We start from the raw sequence: 17,647 nt of genomic DNA, 5'->3' as shown, positions 1-17,647 counted from the left end.
CCCCACTCCCTTCCTATGCACCAAGTCCTCTCTTATCTACCCTCTCTTGTCCATATCACAATTAGTTGTGGACAGCTAATTGTCCCTTCCTCTGAGTGCCTTGGAAATACATCTTTCCCTGGAATTTCTGCTGTCTTTCAAGAAATTCACCAATGGATGCCATTGCTCCACTAAGTTCTCCAGTTATACAAGATTTCATACATTCCATTGATATCTACTACCCACTCCATTCCTGTGTCCCAGGATCTCTTTTCTTTCTTTTCTTTCCTTTAACAAAATGGCAGTTTTTGAGTGTTTTCCCATGTCGTGAAGGCCGTGGCAACACTTCTTTCTCATGGCTTTCTGTTGTAGTTCAAGGCATCCACCATCAGACTGTGCTACTCTAGCCGGTATCAAGTTATACAAGTCTCTACATGTTCCCATTGACATCTACTCCCACCACTCCTTTCCTGTGCCACAACCTCTCTTCCCTTAACACTACGGGGTGTGCTTGGGTGATTGTCCATGCCAATGAGTAAGTGAAAGTCACTCAGTCATGTCTGACTCTGCAACTCCATGGACTTTACAGTCCATGCAATTCTCCAGGCCAGAATACTTGAGTGGGTAGCGGTTCCCTTCTGCAGTGGATCTTTCCCAACCCAGGGATCGAACCCAGGTGTCCCACATTGCGGGCAGATTCTTTACCAGCTGAGCCACAAGGGAAGCCCCCGTGGCAATGAAGGTCTTGGCAACACATCCTTCCAATGGCTTTCTGTTGTAGTTCAAGGAAACTACCACCAGGTGGCGCTGCTCCACTTGGTTTTCAAGTTATGTGAAACCCTATAGGTTCTCATTGACATCTATTTCCCCCACTTCCTTCTTCCCCAATACCTCTTTTCTTTTTCTTTTCCTTGCTCTTAACAAAACAGGCTGTGCCTGAGTGACTGTCCACATCAATGAAGGTCTTGGCTATACATCTTCCCAAACGTTCTCTGCTGCAGGTGGAGGAGTCCAACAGCCTATGACATGCTCCACTAGGCTATCCACTGATACCAGGCTCTACACCCTCACATGGACATCTATTCTACCCACTCCCTTCCTGTGCCCCAAGACCTTTTCCCCTTTTTTATCTTGCCCTTAAAAAATTGTCTGTGCATGGTTGTTTCCCTGTCTCTGAAAGACGTGGCAACACAACACCTCTACGGCTTTATTATATACTAGAAGCATTCCACCAGCAAATGATGCTGTTCCACTAGGTTCTCAAGTTATACTATGCTCTACACTCTCCCACTGACATGTACTACCCCACACTTTGTGCTCCAAGACCTCCCCTATCTTTCTTTTCTTGTCCATATCAAATCTGGCTGTGGACGGGTGATTGTTCTTGTTGCTGAAGGCCTTAGAAACACATCTTCCCCTCGGGCTTTTGCTGTCTTTCAAGGAACTCACCAGTAGGTGGTGTAACTCCACCAATTTTTCGAGTCATAAAAAGTTCTACACACTCCCATTGACATCTACTACCACACTCCCTTCTTGTGAAACAACGTGTCCCTTCTCTTTCTTTTCTTTCCCTGAAGAAAACTGGCTGTGCTTGGGTGATTGCCCATATCTTTGAAGGACTTGGCAACACATCTTTCCTATGGCTTTCTGCTGTAGTTCAAGGAATTCACCAGCAGACGGCGCTGCTTTAACAGGTTTTCAAGTTACGCGAGCCTCTACACTTTCCCAGTGACATATACTTCTGCCACTCCCACCCTGTGCCCTGATACTGCTCTTCTTTTTCTTTCCTTTCCTTTAACACAACTGGCTGTGCTTGGGTGACTGCCCATGTCAATGAAGGCCTTGGCAACACATCTTCTAAAATGCTTTCTGCTGCAATTCAAGGAATCCACCAATAGACGAGGCTGCTCCATTAGGCTTTCTCTACAGCCTCACATTGACATCTTGTCTACCCACTCCCTTACTTTGCCCCAAGACCTCTTTTCTCTTTCTTTTCTTGTCCTTATCAAAGCTGGCTGTGAACGGGTGATTATCCTTATCATTGAATATCTTGGCAAGACATCTTCCACAGAGGTTTCTGCAGTTGTTCAAGAAATCCACTGATAGATAGAGCTGCTCCACTAAATTTAAGAGCTATACAAGTTTCTACACTCTCCTCTTGACATTTACTACTGACTCCCTTCCTGTGCCCCAAGATGTCCCTTCTCTTTCTTTTCTTTTTCTTAACAAAACTGGCTTTGCTTGGGTGACTGTCATCATCGCTGAAGACCTTGACAGCTCAAAACACACCCTTGGCTCTCTGATATATACTAAGAAATCCAACAGCATTGGCTCTGGTCCACAGGTTTTCCAGTTATACGATGCCCTACATCCTCACATTGACATCTAGTCTACACACTCCCTTCTTGTACCCAAAGACCTCTTTTCTCTTGCCCTTAACATAAGGCGTTTAAAGGTGTTCCTGTCGGTGAAGTACTTAGCAAAACAGTACACCCATGTCCTTCTGATGTACTTCAAGGAGTCCACCAGCACATGGTGCTGCTCCCCTAGAGTTTTGAGTTATACAAGGCTCTACAGAGTCACATCGACATCTACTCCCCTCACTCACTTCCTGTGTGCCAAGACCTCTCTTCTCTTTCCTCTCTTCCCTTTAACAAAACTGGCTGTGCTTTGATGACTGTCTATGTGAATGAAGGCCTTGGCGACACATCTCACTCGGGGCTTGCTACTGTAGTTCAAAGAATCTACCCATAGATGGCGCTGCTCTACTAGGTTTTCCGCTGATAGGCTCAAACCTGGGTCGGGAAGATGCCCTGGAGAAGGAAATGGCAACCCACTCCAGTATTCTTGCCTGGAAAATTCCATGGATGGAGGAGCCTGGTAGGCTACAGTCCATGGGGTCGCAAAGAGTCAGACACGACTGAGCAACTTAAATTTCTTCTCTTTTCTTTTCTCCCACTTCTTTCCTGTGCCCAACATGTATCTTCCCTTTCTTCTCTTGTGCTTATCAAAACTGTCCATGCTGGATGGCTGTCCCAGTGGCTGAAGGTCTTGGTAACACAGCAACCACAAGATTTTCTGCTGTAGTTTGAGAAATCCACCAGCAGACTGCACTGGTCAACTAAGCTTTGGGGTCATAGGAGGCTCAACCAACCACCTCACACTGACATCTACCCCATCCACTCCCTTCTGTGCACCAAGACCTCTGTTCTCTTTCTTCCCTTGCTTCTATCAAAACTGGCTGTGCACAGATGACTGTCCTTGTCGCTGAATGCCTTAGCAACACAATACTCTTGTCTTTGTGGTGTAGTTCAAGGTACCAGCAGATGATGCTGCTACTCTAGGTTCTCGAGTTATATGCAGCTCTACAGCCTCACATTGACATCTACTCCCCGTCAATCTCTTTCTGCGACCCAAGACTACTCTTCTCTTTCTTCCTTGCACATAACAAATCTAGCTGTGGTTGGGTGACTGTCCATGTCGCTGGAGGCCTAGGCAAAACATCTCTCCCTGGACTTTCTGATAGACTTCAAGGAAACCACCCATACATAGTATTGTTCCATTCAGTCACTTCAGTTCAGTTCAGTCACTCAGTCATGTCCGACTCTTTGCGACCCCATGAATCGCAGCACGCCAGGCCTCCCTGTCCATCACCAACTCCCGGAGTTCACTGAGACTCACGTCCATCGAGTCAGTGATGCCATCCAGCCATCTCATCCTCTGTCGTCCCCTTCTCCTCCTGCCCCCAATCCCTCCCAGCATCAGAGTCTTTTCCAATGAGTCAACTCTTCGCATCAGGTGGCCAAAGTACTGGAGTTTCTGCTTTAGCATCATTCCTTCCAAAGAAATCCCAGGGCTGATCTCCTTCAGAATGGACTGGTTGGATTTCCTTGCAGTCCAAGGACTCTCAAGAGTCTTCTCTAACACCACAGTTCAAAAGCATCAATTCTTCGGCGCTCAGCCTTCTTCACAGTCCAACTCTCACATCCATACATGACCACAGGAAAAACCATAGCCTTGACTAGCCGGACCTTTGTTGGCAAAGTAATGTCTCTGCTTTTGAATATGCTATCTAGGTTGGACATAACTTTCCTTCCAAGGAGTAAGCGTCTTTTAATTTCATGGCTGCAGTCACCATCTGCAGTGATTTTGGAGCCCCCAAAAATAAAGTCTGACACTGTTTCCCCATCTATTTCCCATGAAGTGATGGGGCCGGATGCCATGATCTTCGTTTTCTGAATGTTGAGCTTTAAGCCAACTTTTTCACTCTCCTCTTTCACTTTCATCAAGAGGCTTTTGAGTTCCTCTTCACTTTCTGCTATAAGGATGGTGTCATCTGCATATCTGAGGTTATTGATATTTCTCCCAGCAATCTTGATTCCAGCTTGTGTTTCTTAGGTTTTCTAATAATATGAGGCTGTACAGCCTCACATTGACATCTTCTACCCACTCCCTTCCTGTGCCCAAGATCTCTCTTTTATTTCTTCTCTAGCCCTTATCAAAACTGTCTGTGCAGGGGAGTCAGACCTGGTCACTGAATGCTTTGGAACACAACACCGACCAGGCTTTCTTATATAGCTCGAGGCATCCACCAGCAAATGGCACAGCTCCACTAAGTTCTCGAGTTATATGAGGCTCTAAAGCATCACATTGACATATATCCCTACCACTCCCTTCCTGTGCCCCCAAGATCTCTCTTCTTTTTCTTTTCTTGTCCGTATCAAAACTGACTGTGCATAGATGATTGTCCCTGCCGCTGAATGCCTTGAAAACACATCTTCCTAGGGATTTCTGCTGTCTTTCAAGGAATCCACCAGTAGACGGCCCTGCTCCACTATGTTTTCCAGTGATACGATGTTCTATAACCTCACATTGACATCTCATCTACCCACAACCTTCCTCTGCACAAAGAACTCTCTTATCGGTCTTCTCTTGCCCTTCTGAAAACTGGCTGTGTACACAGTGGTCTATGTCGCTGAAGGCCTTGACAACAAAACACCCCCATTGTTCTCTGATGTATACCAAGAAATGCAACAGCATATGGGGCTGCTCCACCAGGTTTGCAAGTTATAGGAGGCTCTACAAATTCTTATTGACATCTACTCCCTCTCACTGTCTTCCTGTGCCCCAAGACATGTCTTTGTTTTCCTCTCTTGTCTTTATCAAAACTGGCTGTGCAGAGGTGACATTTCATGCCACTGCAGGCCATAGCACCAAAATAACCCATGTCTTTGTGATGTACTTCAAAGTAATCTGCAAGCAGATGGTGAAATATCACTAGGTTTTTTAGTTGCATGGGGCTGTACAAGCAACTATTGACATCTACTTCCCCCAGTCCCTTCCTGTGACCCAAAACCTCTCTTCTCTTTCTTTTCTTGCCCTTATAAAAACTGGTTGTGCACGGAAGACTGACTCTTTGACTTAAAGACTTAGAAACACAACACTCCAACTGCTTTCTGATGTAGAATTTATCCACCAGAAGATGGCAGTGCTCCACTCCGTTTTTAAGTTCTATGAGGCTCTAGCCTAACATTGACATCTATTCTTCCCACCCCCTTCCTGTGGCGAAACCCCTCTCCTCTTTCTCCTCTTGCTCTTATCAAAACTGTCTGTGAAGGATGACTGTCCCTGTGCCTGAAGGCCTTGCCAACACAACAACTTCAGAGCATTTTGCTGTAGTTCAGGTGGGTGGAGTTGGATCTCTTCTCTCCGGAATGCAATGAAGTGTCCAGTAGTGAGTTTGGGGGTATCTATGGGTTTGGTATGTATTGGGCAGGGCATCGATTAATGTTCAGGGTCGCGTTCCTGTTCTGCTGGAGAATTAACCTGGTGTGTCTTGCACTGGAACTTGTTGGCTCTTGAGTGGGGCTTGGTTGCAGTGTAGGTATGGAGACTTTTGGGTGAGCTCTTGTTTATTAATGTTCCCTGGAGTCAGGAGTTCTCTGATGTTCTAAAGTTCTGGAGTTGGGCCTCCTGCCTCTGGGTTTTGGTCCTCCTCTTACAGTAGCCTCCAGACTTCTCTATCCATACAGCACAGAAGATAAAACCCCTAGGTTAATGGTGAAACAACTCTCCACAGCCAGGAATACCCAGAGAGATTCACAGAGTTATATAGAGAAGAGATGAGGGAGGAGGGAGATAGAAGTGATCATGAGGAGAAAAGGGAGAGTCAAAAGTGGAGAGAGCAATCAAGCCAGTAATCATATCCCTAAGTGAAAATGGATACTGAAGATTAGATTCTTAAAGGTACAAAATTGATAACAAATATCAAAAAGCAAAGTTTAAAAACCTAGAAGTTAGACTCTCAAAAACACAATATATAAAATATGAAACAAAATCAATCACAAAAATTGAAAAATATATATGGAATTGATTTTTAAAATAGGGGTTTTTTAATATAAATTTATTTATTTTAATTAAAGGCTAATTACTTTACAACATTGTATTGATTTTGCCATACATCAACATGAATCCGCCACAGGTGTACACGTGTTCCCCATCCTGAACACCCCTCCCACATCCCTCCCCGTACCATCCCTCTGGGTCATCCCAGTGCACCAGCCCAGAGCATCCTGTATCATGCATTGAACCTGGACTGGCGATTTGTTTCACATATGATATTATACATGTTTCAATGCCATTCTCCCAAATCTTCCCACCCTCGCCCTCTCCCACAGAGTCCAAAAGACTGTTCTATACATTTGTGTCTCTTTTGCTGTCTCACATACAAGGTTATTGTTACCATCTCTCTAAATTCCGTATATATGTGTTAGTATACTGTATTGGTGTTTTTCTTTCTGGCTTACTTCACTCTGTATAATAGGCTCCAGTTTCATCCACCTCATTAGAACTGATTCAAATGTATTCATTTTAATGGCTGAGTAATACTCCATTGTGTATATGTACCACAGCTTTCTTATCCATTCGTCTGCTGATGGACATCTAGGTTGCTTCCATGTCCTGGCTATTATAAACAGTGCTGCGATGAACATTGGGGTACACGTGTCTCTTTCAATTCTGGTTTTGCCCAGCAGTGGGATTGCTGGGTCATATGGCAGTTCTATTTCTATTTTAAGGAATCTCCACACTGTTCTCCATAGTGGCTGTACTAGTTTGCATTCCCACCAACAGTGTAAGAGGGTTCCCTTTTCTCCACATCCTCTCCAGCATTTATTGCTTGTAGACTTTTGGATAGCAGCCATTCTGACTGGGGTGAAATGGTACCTCATTGTGGTTTGATTTGCATTTCTCTGATAATGAATGATGTTGAGCATCTTTTCATGTGTTTGTTAGCCATCTGTATGTCTTCTTTGGAGAAATGTCTATTTAGTTCTTTGGCCCACTTTTTGATTGGGTCGTTTATTTTTCTGGAAGTGAGCTGCGGGAGTTGCTTGTATATTTTTGAGATTAATTCTTTGTCAGTTGCTTCATTTGCTATTATTTTCTGCCATTTTGAAGGCTGTCTTTTCACCTTGCTTATAGTTTCCTTTATTGTACAGAAGCTTTTAAGTTTAATTAGGTCCCATTTGTTTATTTTTGCTTTTATTTCCATTACTCTGGGAGGTGTGTCATAGAGGATCCTACTGTGATTTATGTAAGGGAGTGCTTTGAATATGTTCTCCTCTAGGAATGTTATAGTTTCTAGTCCTGCATTTGAATCTTTAATCCATTTTGAGTTTATTTTTGTGTATGGTGTTAGAAAGTGTTCTAGTTTCATTCTTTTACAAGTGGTTGACCAATTTTCCCAGCACCACTTGTTGAAGAGATTGTCTTTAAAAATAGGGTTTTTTTTAAAGAAAGGTTATAGGCTATAAAATGAAAGTTAAAGGAGTAATAAAGAATCAAAATTTTTAAAACTCTAAACATGATAATAGTAAAAATATATCTAGGTATTTCTCTAGAGCTGTTGTGGGCAGTGTGGGGTCAGTTCAGTGTCAGATAATCCCTTATTCTGGCTTGTACTTGTTCTCAAAAGGTCTATAGGTGCCTCTCAAGTGCACAGTCTCGGCATTAACTGCAGGGTTTTAATCTGTTGCACCTGTCACTTCCAGAGTGGTTCCCCCTTTGTTTATTTTGGCTTCCTCTGTTTGCAAGTCTCTTCCATGTCTAATTTCTGCCCTGATACAAGGGGGCGAAGTGGCCCCTTATTTAGGCTCACTTGTTTAGTTGTGTTGTGGGGAGGGAGGGGCACTGCAAACAAATACCACTGGCATGTGTGGGGAGTGCTTGCAGTGGATGGACCACACTGGGTTTGCCACAGCCCAAGGCGGCGTGTCCTTCCTGGGTCCACCCTGCTCAGGCTCCAGGGTGCTCTGCAAGGGAATTGTCCCAAGTGGGCCCTGTGTTTTATTCACTTCCCAGGTCTAAGCCATTCAGGTTCTCAGGTGCTCCACAAGGCCACAGACCCAGAAGGGCTGTGAGTTTTGTGCCCTTCCCTGGTCCAACCCACTCAGGAGACTGGGTGCTTGGCGAGCACCCGGTGGGCCATGAGTTTTATGCACTTCCCCGGTCTGGCTGCTTGGTTTCCCAGGTGAGGGTACAGTTCCAGGTGTGCTGTGTGACTCCTCTGGGGAGCTGATCTCAGGCCGTGACACTTCTGGCAGATGTGAACTGCCCAGGATCCCAGGAAGACACGGTTAGCAACTGGGAGCCTGCTCACAGTTTGGTGGAAGCTGCAGTCTCTGGGTCTGTCTGTCTGTCTGTCTATAGGTCTGGCTGTCACACAGCTGCCTCTCTGGCTCTGGGGAGGGAAGGCCCTAAACAGCAACAGGCTTGTTCTCTAGGGCACAACCCTTTGTTCTCTGAGCATGCCAGGGGTCACCATATGGCATTAGAGCCTTTCGTAGGAAAGGTCCTTTTTTTTTTTTTCTTGTCTCATTCGCAGTCCCAAGGTTTGGGTTGTTATGTCGCATTAACTCCCTCAGATTGTCCTCAGGGCATTCAAGTCTGGTCCTTACCCTAAGGACCGATGAATCAGCCCATGCTTCCCTGCCCAGGCCCCACTCACTGCTGCCAGATGTGAACTTCTGAGCTGCTTCTCCACAAATATTCGTGGTTAGGCATGTATTCTATGGGCTTTTTTTTTTTTCCAGTTATGTTACCCTCTGAGATCCCAAAGCTCCCCACTGACGTGCCCATGAGAGGGTTTTCTGTTGTGTGTAAACTTCTCCTTCTTCACCCCTCCTTCCCCAGGATGGGTCTCTGTTCCTAAATCCTTTGTTTCTGTTTTTGTCTTTTATATTTTGTCCTACCTCCTTTTGAAAAGATTGGGCTGCCTTTCTGGGTGCCTGGTGTCCTCCACCAGCGTTCAGAAGTTGTTTTGTAGAAGTTGCTCAACATTCAAATGATCTTTTGATGAATTTGGGGGGAATAAAGTGGTCTCCCTGGCCTATTCCTCTGCCACCTTGGGACCTCCCCCCACAAAAAATTCATGAAATAAATAATATTTAGATCTACATCCTCACCCCAGGGACAAAGGCACCTGAGCCATTCACATTCAGTCAGTCTTGTCCAACCCTTTGTGACCCCATGGACTGTAGACCCAAGGCTCCTCTGTCCATGGGATTCCCCAGGCAAGAACACTGGAGTGAGTTGCCATTTCCTCCTCCAAGGGATCTTCTTCACCCAGGGATCGAACCTGCATCTCCTACACAATAGGCAGATTCTTTACCACTGAGCAACCTGTGAGCTTCCTCAAAGCCACCAGAGGAGTCCTCCTATTGTACACTCCTGTCCAGTCCATCTTCCTGCTGCTTCCTACTATGGTGAGGCTTTCTTTTTTGTGTGTAAATTATGTTTTATTGAAAGTATCTTTCATTCATTGCAGATGCTTTCTGTGTTATGCCACGTGTTTTAACATCAAAGGTTAAATTATTTTTTACATGCAAGGAGTGGAAATAGTTTTCCCCACATGGGATTACTGATTATAAGATGATGACACATCACATGGGTTGTGTGTTTTTAAATTGAATAGCTAGCTAACTGTCTTAATTATATTTCCTCCCAAACCACGAACTGAGTAGTAACTGAACACATTCAAAGCTGAGAGGATTAAAAATGCAAAAACAAGTCCTCAGATCCAGTTACCAGAGCCCTGCTACATACTGGCTAATCAATACCAGGGAGATGGAAGACATTCTGATAACACCACTTGGAGCATTTATCTCAAGTAAGATAAGGCTTTTTTTTTTTTTTTTTTTTTTAGTAAATCATAATAATAAAGACCAGAACTTTGGTGCTTAGAAGAATAAAGACCAGAACTTTGATGCTGAGAAGGTCAAACTTAGATTAATCTTAAATGAGAACCATCTAATAAACTCAATCTGTTTGTTACAGCAGCACCCACAGTGAACAGAGGAACACAAATAGACTGGAAAAAGATGCTACTGACCAGTGAGAGGAGTAGGTTGTCTCTACTATGGAGCAAATCAGCAATGCCCTGGAGTGACCCTACCCCTACTGTTAGTTCCTGTCTCTAGAGACCCAGGGAATGCATTTCAGCACCAACTTTAGTGATGGCACAGAGGATAGGAGAGAATTGCTGCCTCTGCCAGTACTCCTACCTCCCTAAATAGAGATGTACTACTTTTCTGGCTGGTCTTGACAATTAGGTCTGGCTCCACTTTCTTCACAAGTCCCTAGGCTAACCAGTATTGAATTTTTCCAACAACAGGTCCTGAAAAATTGACTATTGTGCATGCTCTGTACACGTAACTATCGCTGTGTGCTATGTGTACCAGAAGACTGGAACTCACAGACTGGGTTCCCTCAGCCTCTGGCTGGTGGTTGGGTTTGGTCAACGGTAAGCAACTTCACGAATTCCAAGGATGGGGGAGGGGAGAGGCCAAAGTGTTTAATCCCTACCACAACCCTGAATTGTCATTATTGTCACCAGACCAAACTTGGGTCCATTCATCCACAGGCAGTCAAGCCAGAATACTAACACCAGGTTGTGGTGAAGGAAAATGCAGCATTTTTCCTAAGGGTTCCAATACAAGGATGACAAGTGCATCCTACTTTAAAACCCTGAATTCCCCAGAAGGTTGCAGCATAGCATTTTTAAAGGCCAAGTGAGGGAGGCATGTGTCAGGGCCTATGATCAGCTTGTGCACAATTCTCTGCTTGGCTGGTGGTGATCAATTCTTAGGTGCCAGAAGGTCTAGGGGCTAGTGATCATGATCCTCAAGCAGTTAATTTCATCCATTTGATTTTGGTGGGTTTAGCATCGGAAAAACTCAGGAAATTTGCATCACATAGCATCATCTAGGTACTTCAGAGAGAAACTAAAGTAAAGGATATGGGGGAGGGGTATGGCCCCATAGGGTCCTACTCAGTTCCACTGTGTCTCTCGCAGTGGCTGTGTCCCTCCACAATTGTGGCTGCTGGTGAGTGCCCCTTCCTCTATGAATCTGTAATGACAGAAACTAGATCGGTGGTTGATGAGAAGTGGGAAGCAGGAAAGGACAGGAGGAAGAAATTACAAAGGGGCCTGAGAAGACCTGTGGGTGATGGATACATTCACTTGATTGTACTGATTGATAGTTTCAAGTGGGCATACATACTTTAATAGTTATTAAATCATATACTTTAAATATATTCCTTATATTGTGAGTCAATTTTACTTCAATAAAAGTGGCTAAAAAAATAAAATGAACATTCTCTTTTATTTCATGCCATATGCACACATTATTTGGCCAGACCAGGCAAATTCTCTCCTGTGTGCAGACAACTCCAGCGGGCCCACCTGCCTACTCTCTTGGTAGTCCTTTGCACCATGAGCAAGAAGTGCCCAGCCACCACTGCAGCAGAGCAGGGGAAACCAAAAATTATTTTGAAGTGTGTAACAGATCAAAGTGTAAAACTAAAAGAACTAAAAAACAAGGCTTAGGAGGTCTTGGCAACTTTTTAACATGCACAGATTTCTTACATAGCATCAAAAACCATGAACCATAAAGAAAACACTGATAAATTTCATCAAAATTTGAAAGAAAAGTCATCTTTGAAATACTTTGTGATACTTAACGGCAAGCCACAGAGTGGGAAAAAGTACTTTCAAAACATATATCCCTCAAATGCTTGATATCTAGAATATACCAATATAAAGCCCTCTTATTGTTGTTGTTTAGTTGCTAAGTCACGATCGATTCTTTTGCTAATGCACAGACTATAGCCTGCCAGGCTCCTCGTCCATTAGATTTCCCAGGCAAGAATACTGGAGTGGATTGCCATGCCTTCCTCCAGGGAATCTTCTTGACCTAGGGATCAAACCCATGTCTCTGGCATTGGCAGGCAGATTCTTTACCACTGAGCGACCAGTGAAACCCATAAAGCCCTCTTACAACTCAATAATAAGTAAACAAGCTAATTTGTTAAAGGAGTAAAAGATTTGAATGGATACCCTACAAGAAAATAGATACTGAATGGCAAACACGCACATGAAAAGATACTCAGCATCATTACTTGTAAGGGAAATGCAAAAGAAATCCACAGTGAAATATCAGTACACGAGGGCGGGATGATTTGAGAGAACAGCACTGAAACATGTTTATTACCATATGTAAGGGCTTCCCTGATAGTTCAGTTGGTAAAGAATCCACCTGCAATGTAGGAGACCTGGTTGGATTTTTGAGTCAGGAAGATCCACTGGAGAAGGGATAGGCTACCCACTCCAGTATTCTTGGGCTTCCCTTGTGGCTCAGCTGGTAAAGAATCTGCCTGCAATGCGGGAGACCTTGGGCTTCCCCTGTGGCTCATCTGGTAAAGAATCTGCCTGCAATGCGGGAGACCTGGGTTCAATCCCTGGGTTGGGAAGATCCCCTGGAGAAGGGAAAGGCTACCCACTCCATTAATCTGGCCTGGAGAATTCCATGGACTGTATAGTCCAGGGGGTCACAAAGAGTCGGACACAACTGAGCAGACACAACTGAGCGACTTTTCACTTCAGACGGGCTGGGGAGGGAGGTGGGACGGGGTTCAGGGTTGGGGAACACATGTACACCCGAGTCTGATGCATGTCAATGTATGGTAAAAACCACCACAATATTGTAAAATAATTAGCCTCCAATTAAAACAAATTAATTTTTCAAAAAAGAATCAAACTGCCAAGGGTTGCTATTAAATGTATGTCAGTAGGTCAAGCCTACATTCAAGACTGCAATTGTCCAAGGGAGTGGATACCAAGCAGCTGGGATCACTAGGTGCAGTCTTAAAGGCTGATTACCATACATGAATTGCTCAGTGATTAGTGACATATCTATATAATAGAACACTACTTAGCAATAAAAAGGAATTAAATATTTACTTGCAACAACAAGGATGAATCTCAAAAATAATATGCTTATATGCACACTACTATATTTAAAATGGGTAAGAAAACAAGGACCTACAGTATAGTACAGAGAATTCTGCTCAATATTATGTAACAACCTAAATGGGAAAAGAATTTGGGGAAAAAATACATGTGTATGTATAACTGAATCACCTTGCTGTACACCGGGAACTAACATAATATTGTAAATCAACTATCAGTTCGGTTCAGTTGCTCAGTCATGTCTGACTCTTTGTGACCCCATGAATCGCAGCACACCAGGCCTCCCTGTCCATCACCAACTCCCGGAGTTCACTCAAACTCATGTTCATCAAGTCAGTGATGCCATCCAGCCATCTCATCCTCTGTCGTCCCCTTCTCCTCCTGCCCCCAATCCCTCCCAGCGTCAGAGTCTTTTCCAGTAAGTCAACTCTTCGCATGAGGTGACCAAAGTATTGGAGTTTCAGCTTTAACATCAGTCCTTCCAATGAACACCCAGGACTGATTTCCTTTAGGATGGACTGATTGGATCTCCTTGCAGTCCAAGGACTCTCAAGAGTCTTCTCCAACACCACAGTTCAAAAGCATCAATTCTTCAGTGCTCAGCTTTCTTCACAGTCCAACTCTCACATCCATACATGACCACTGGAAAAACCATAGCCTTGGCTAGACGGACCTTTGTTGGCAAAGTAATGTCTCTGCTTTTCAATATGTTATCTAGGTTGGACATAACTTTTCTTCCAAGGAGTAAGCGTCTTTTAATTTTATGGCTGCAATCACCATCTGCAGTGATTTTGGAGCCCCCAAAAATAAAGTCTGACACTGTTTCCACTGGTTCCCCATTTATGTCCCATGAAGTAATGGGACCAGATGCCATGATCTTAGTTTTCTGAATGTTGAGCTTTAAGCCAACTTTTTCACTCTCCTCTTTCACTTTCATCAAGAGGCTTTTTAGTTCAAATTTAAAAAGATTAAAAAACAAAACAACAAAAAATAATATGCTTAGCACAGCAGGCTAGATTTCATAGTGTATAATTCCATTTATGTGAAACAGAATAACAAATCTATAATAGCAAAAACAAATGTAGAATGACAGAAAACAGATCAAGGGTGGACTGGGCATGAAGAGAAGGCGTTGTCTGTAGAAAGGAACTTTCTGCTGTGATGGAAATATTCGGTATCTTGATTGTGGCAATAGCTACACAGGGGAATGAATACTTTTAACACAACTCATCAAAATGTGTTCTTATTAGCACTGCATTTCATTGTATGTTAATTATGCCTCAAACACAGGAAAAGGTGGAAGTAGGGACTCCATCAGGACCCTGGGGCTTAAGGAAAGGCCTGGCAGTGAACTCCCTGGGTGTTATTTTGCCTCTCACATATCCCCAAAAGGGCACTGGAGGAGCCTGCAATCCAGAACCATCAACAAAGAAAAGCTCCAAGAAAAGCTCTTCCCCATAACCAAGGGACTGGGAAAAGGTGGCCTAACAGAGCAGGGCACCTTTTTGCCAATAGTCACCTTCCTCCAAGTCTCTTTTCTGCAGTTTCAGCAGGGCTGGGTGGGGAGCTGGTCTTCAATACCCGCTTCAACCTCCTCATGAAAATAAGAGGGCAGGACTAATCAATCCTTTGCTTTTCTACCCACTGTCAGTAGCCAATTATTATTAGTTTTTAGCTTTTATTTTTAATTAATTTTTATTGGAGTATGGTTGCTTTACAATGTTTTGTTAGTTTCTCAGTGTGCAGCAAAATGAATCAGCTGTACATATAAATGTTGCTGTTGTTTAGTCCCTAATTCATGTCCAACTCTTTTGCAACCCCATGGACTGTAGCCTGTCTAGCTCCTCTGTCCATGGGATTTCCCAGGCAAGAATAATGAAGTTGGTTGCCATTTCCATCTCCAATACATATACATATAACTTTTGTGGATTTGGGTTTCCTTCCCATTTAGGTTACCACAGAGCATTGAGTAGAGTTCCCTGTGCTATACAAGTAGGTTCTCATTAGTTATCTATTTTATACATAGTAGAGTATATATGTCCATCTCAATCTCCCAATTCATCCCACCCCCTTCCCCTCTTTGTATCCATATGTTTGTTCTCTATATCTGTGTCTCTATTTCTGCTTTGCAAATAAGTTCATCTGCATCAGTTTTCTAGATTCCACATATAAGTGATATACAGTATTTGTTTTTCTCGTTCTGACTTGCTTCACTCTGTATGACAGTGTCTAGATCCATCCATGTTTCTTCAAATAGCACATTTCGTTCCTTTTTATGTCAACAGCCAATTCTGTATCTAGCAAATACAACCTTCAGGAATGAAAGTGAAATAAATATATTCTCAGATGAAGGAAATCTAAGAGAGTTGGTTGCCAACAGACCTACCTTTAAAGAATGGCTTAAGGAAATTCATTAACTGCCAGGAGCCGGTGAGGCATTCTGCTCGTGACAAAGGTCATGAGGAAGGAGGCTCGGCATACGCAAAGGTGGGATCGAGCCTCAGGAGTCCCCCCGGATATTCTCGAGCATTTTCCCCCAAAAAAACCAGAGTCTGCCTACTTTATTGCTTTGTGCTCTCACCTCTGACTTTACTGGGGGCTGTCCCCTACCACCATCTCTCTCTCTCTGTCAAAGAGTTAACTTACAGCTCCAATGAATAAAGTTCCTGGGCAATTAGGAGTGTTTAAATCCAAACCCCTCAGATGGCTCTCTAACTCGCCTGACAAGTTTACCCGGACTCCTGCAGCTATGCATACGATTGTTTACAGTCTCCTAGCCTCCAGAGGCACGGGAAGCTTAAGATATTCAAATAGCTTAGAGCCTCTCAGAGAGTTAAAAACTGTCAGAATAAACTAGTAAAGGATTTCATTGATGAGTCAATGCTTGTTGCCAAGTTTTCACATCCCCTGAATTGTATCCTTGAATGTGTATTAATTAATAGTTGGTATATAGAAAAAAATAAGTAGTGGCCTTGGTGTTAGTAACTTTAGACCCTTAAGGTAATAAATTATTTCCTTTGTTGTAAACCCATTACACATCCGCCCTATAGGAATGCAATTTTATCTTTGGAAGATGGCACCAAACCTTAAAATAATTACTCTTAGAGAAAATAAGTCTTTGTTGATAAGTTCTTGTCAAGAGTCATAAAATGTTAGTAGGCCTTCTGGCCAGAAGATGATGTAAATCACCTAAACCCTTTGTATACGATAAATTTGCAGGAAAGAAACCTTCTTTTGATAAGAATCAAAGACTGCTGACTTTGCATCCCCTATTATCCTCTATGTGTAACTTAGGGTATAAAAGCCCCTGTTAAAGTAAAGCTACGGGCCTTGCTCCCCAACGCTTGGTCTCCCCATGTCATTCTTCCCTTTAACTTCCAGCTGAGTCTCCATCTGGAGCACGGAACCCACCACGCTTACTAATTATGCCTGGGCTTCTAAGACCCACTCGAGAAGGTGTCTAGGGTGAGGCACCTTCCGCTATTCGAGAGGGCGCCTGCGGCCTACGTAAGTGGTGCAAACTTCTTGTCTTGAAGTTTTATTGGTCTCCCGCGTAAACCAAGCTACTCAGCCTCTTTTCTCCACTGAATTTTCCTACTGAGCTATCCTCATTCTATCATTCTTTATATCTCTAATTAGCATATAAATAGTCGCCTAGGCCGTCTCTCCTTCGAATACCCTGGATCAGCTGGGGCCTGTCCCCAGCAAGTGGCGCCCGAGACAGGTGTTTTCGAAGGTAAGCTCCCAGCAATTGGGGTCACCAGCCCTATTGCTCCCCGTTCTCGGAACAACTGGGTTATCAGCCCTCTTGTTCCCCCACGGAGCACTTTGGGTCAACAGCCCTACTGCTCCTCCCTTGGAACAGTTTGGGCCATCAGCCTACTGTTCCTCCCCCGGAACAATCTGGGTCACCAGCCCTATTGTTCTTCCAGTGTTCGGGACGGCTAGGACCCCACTCAAGGGTGCCGCGGTCCCCCCTGTAGGATAGACAGGGCGAGAGGAGTGGGAAGTGTTGAAAGTGTTAAAGAGTTAGACTTAGAGAGAGAAAACAGTTTCTGAAGTTAAAAGGCCAAAGAAAAGCCTGATCTTTTGATAGCTTAAAGCAAAATCTTTTACTATACTTAATTTTCTGACATGGGTAATACTGAATCAAATGAAAGACAGCTCTTTATAGGAGTAATTTTACAGTTATTAGGTAAAAGAGGAATCAAAGTTAAAAAATCTGCCATTCAATCATTTTTTTTCATTTGTACAAGAGCACTGTCCCTGGTTTCCAGACGAAGGCTCTGTTAACTTAGATGTCTGGGAAAAAGTAGGAAAACAGCTAAAAACTTACCATGCCGAACATGGCTCAGAAAA

Source organism: Bos grunniens, chromosome X (genome assembly GCF_055505025.1).
Source record: "Bos grunniens cultivar Pamir isolate PY7600 chromosome X, Bosgru_T2T1.0, whole genome shotgun sequence".
NCBI classification, from domain to species: Eukaryota; Metazoa; Chordata; class Mammalia; order Artiodactyla; family Bovidae; genus Bos; species Bos grunniens.
This window is presented reverse-complemented; position numbering follows the sequence as displayed.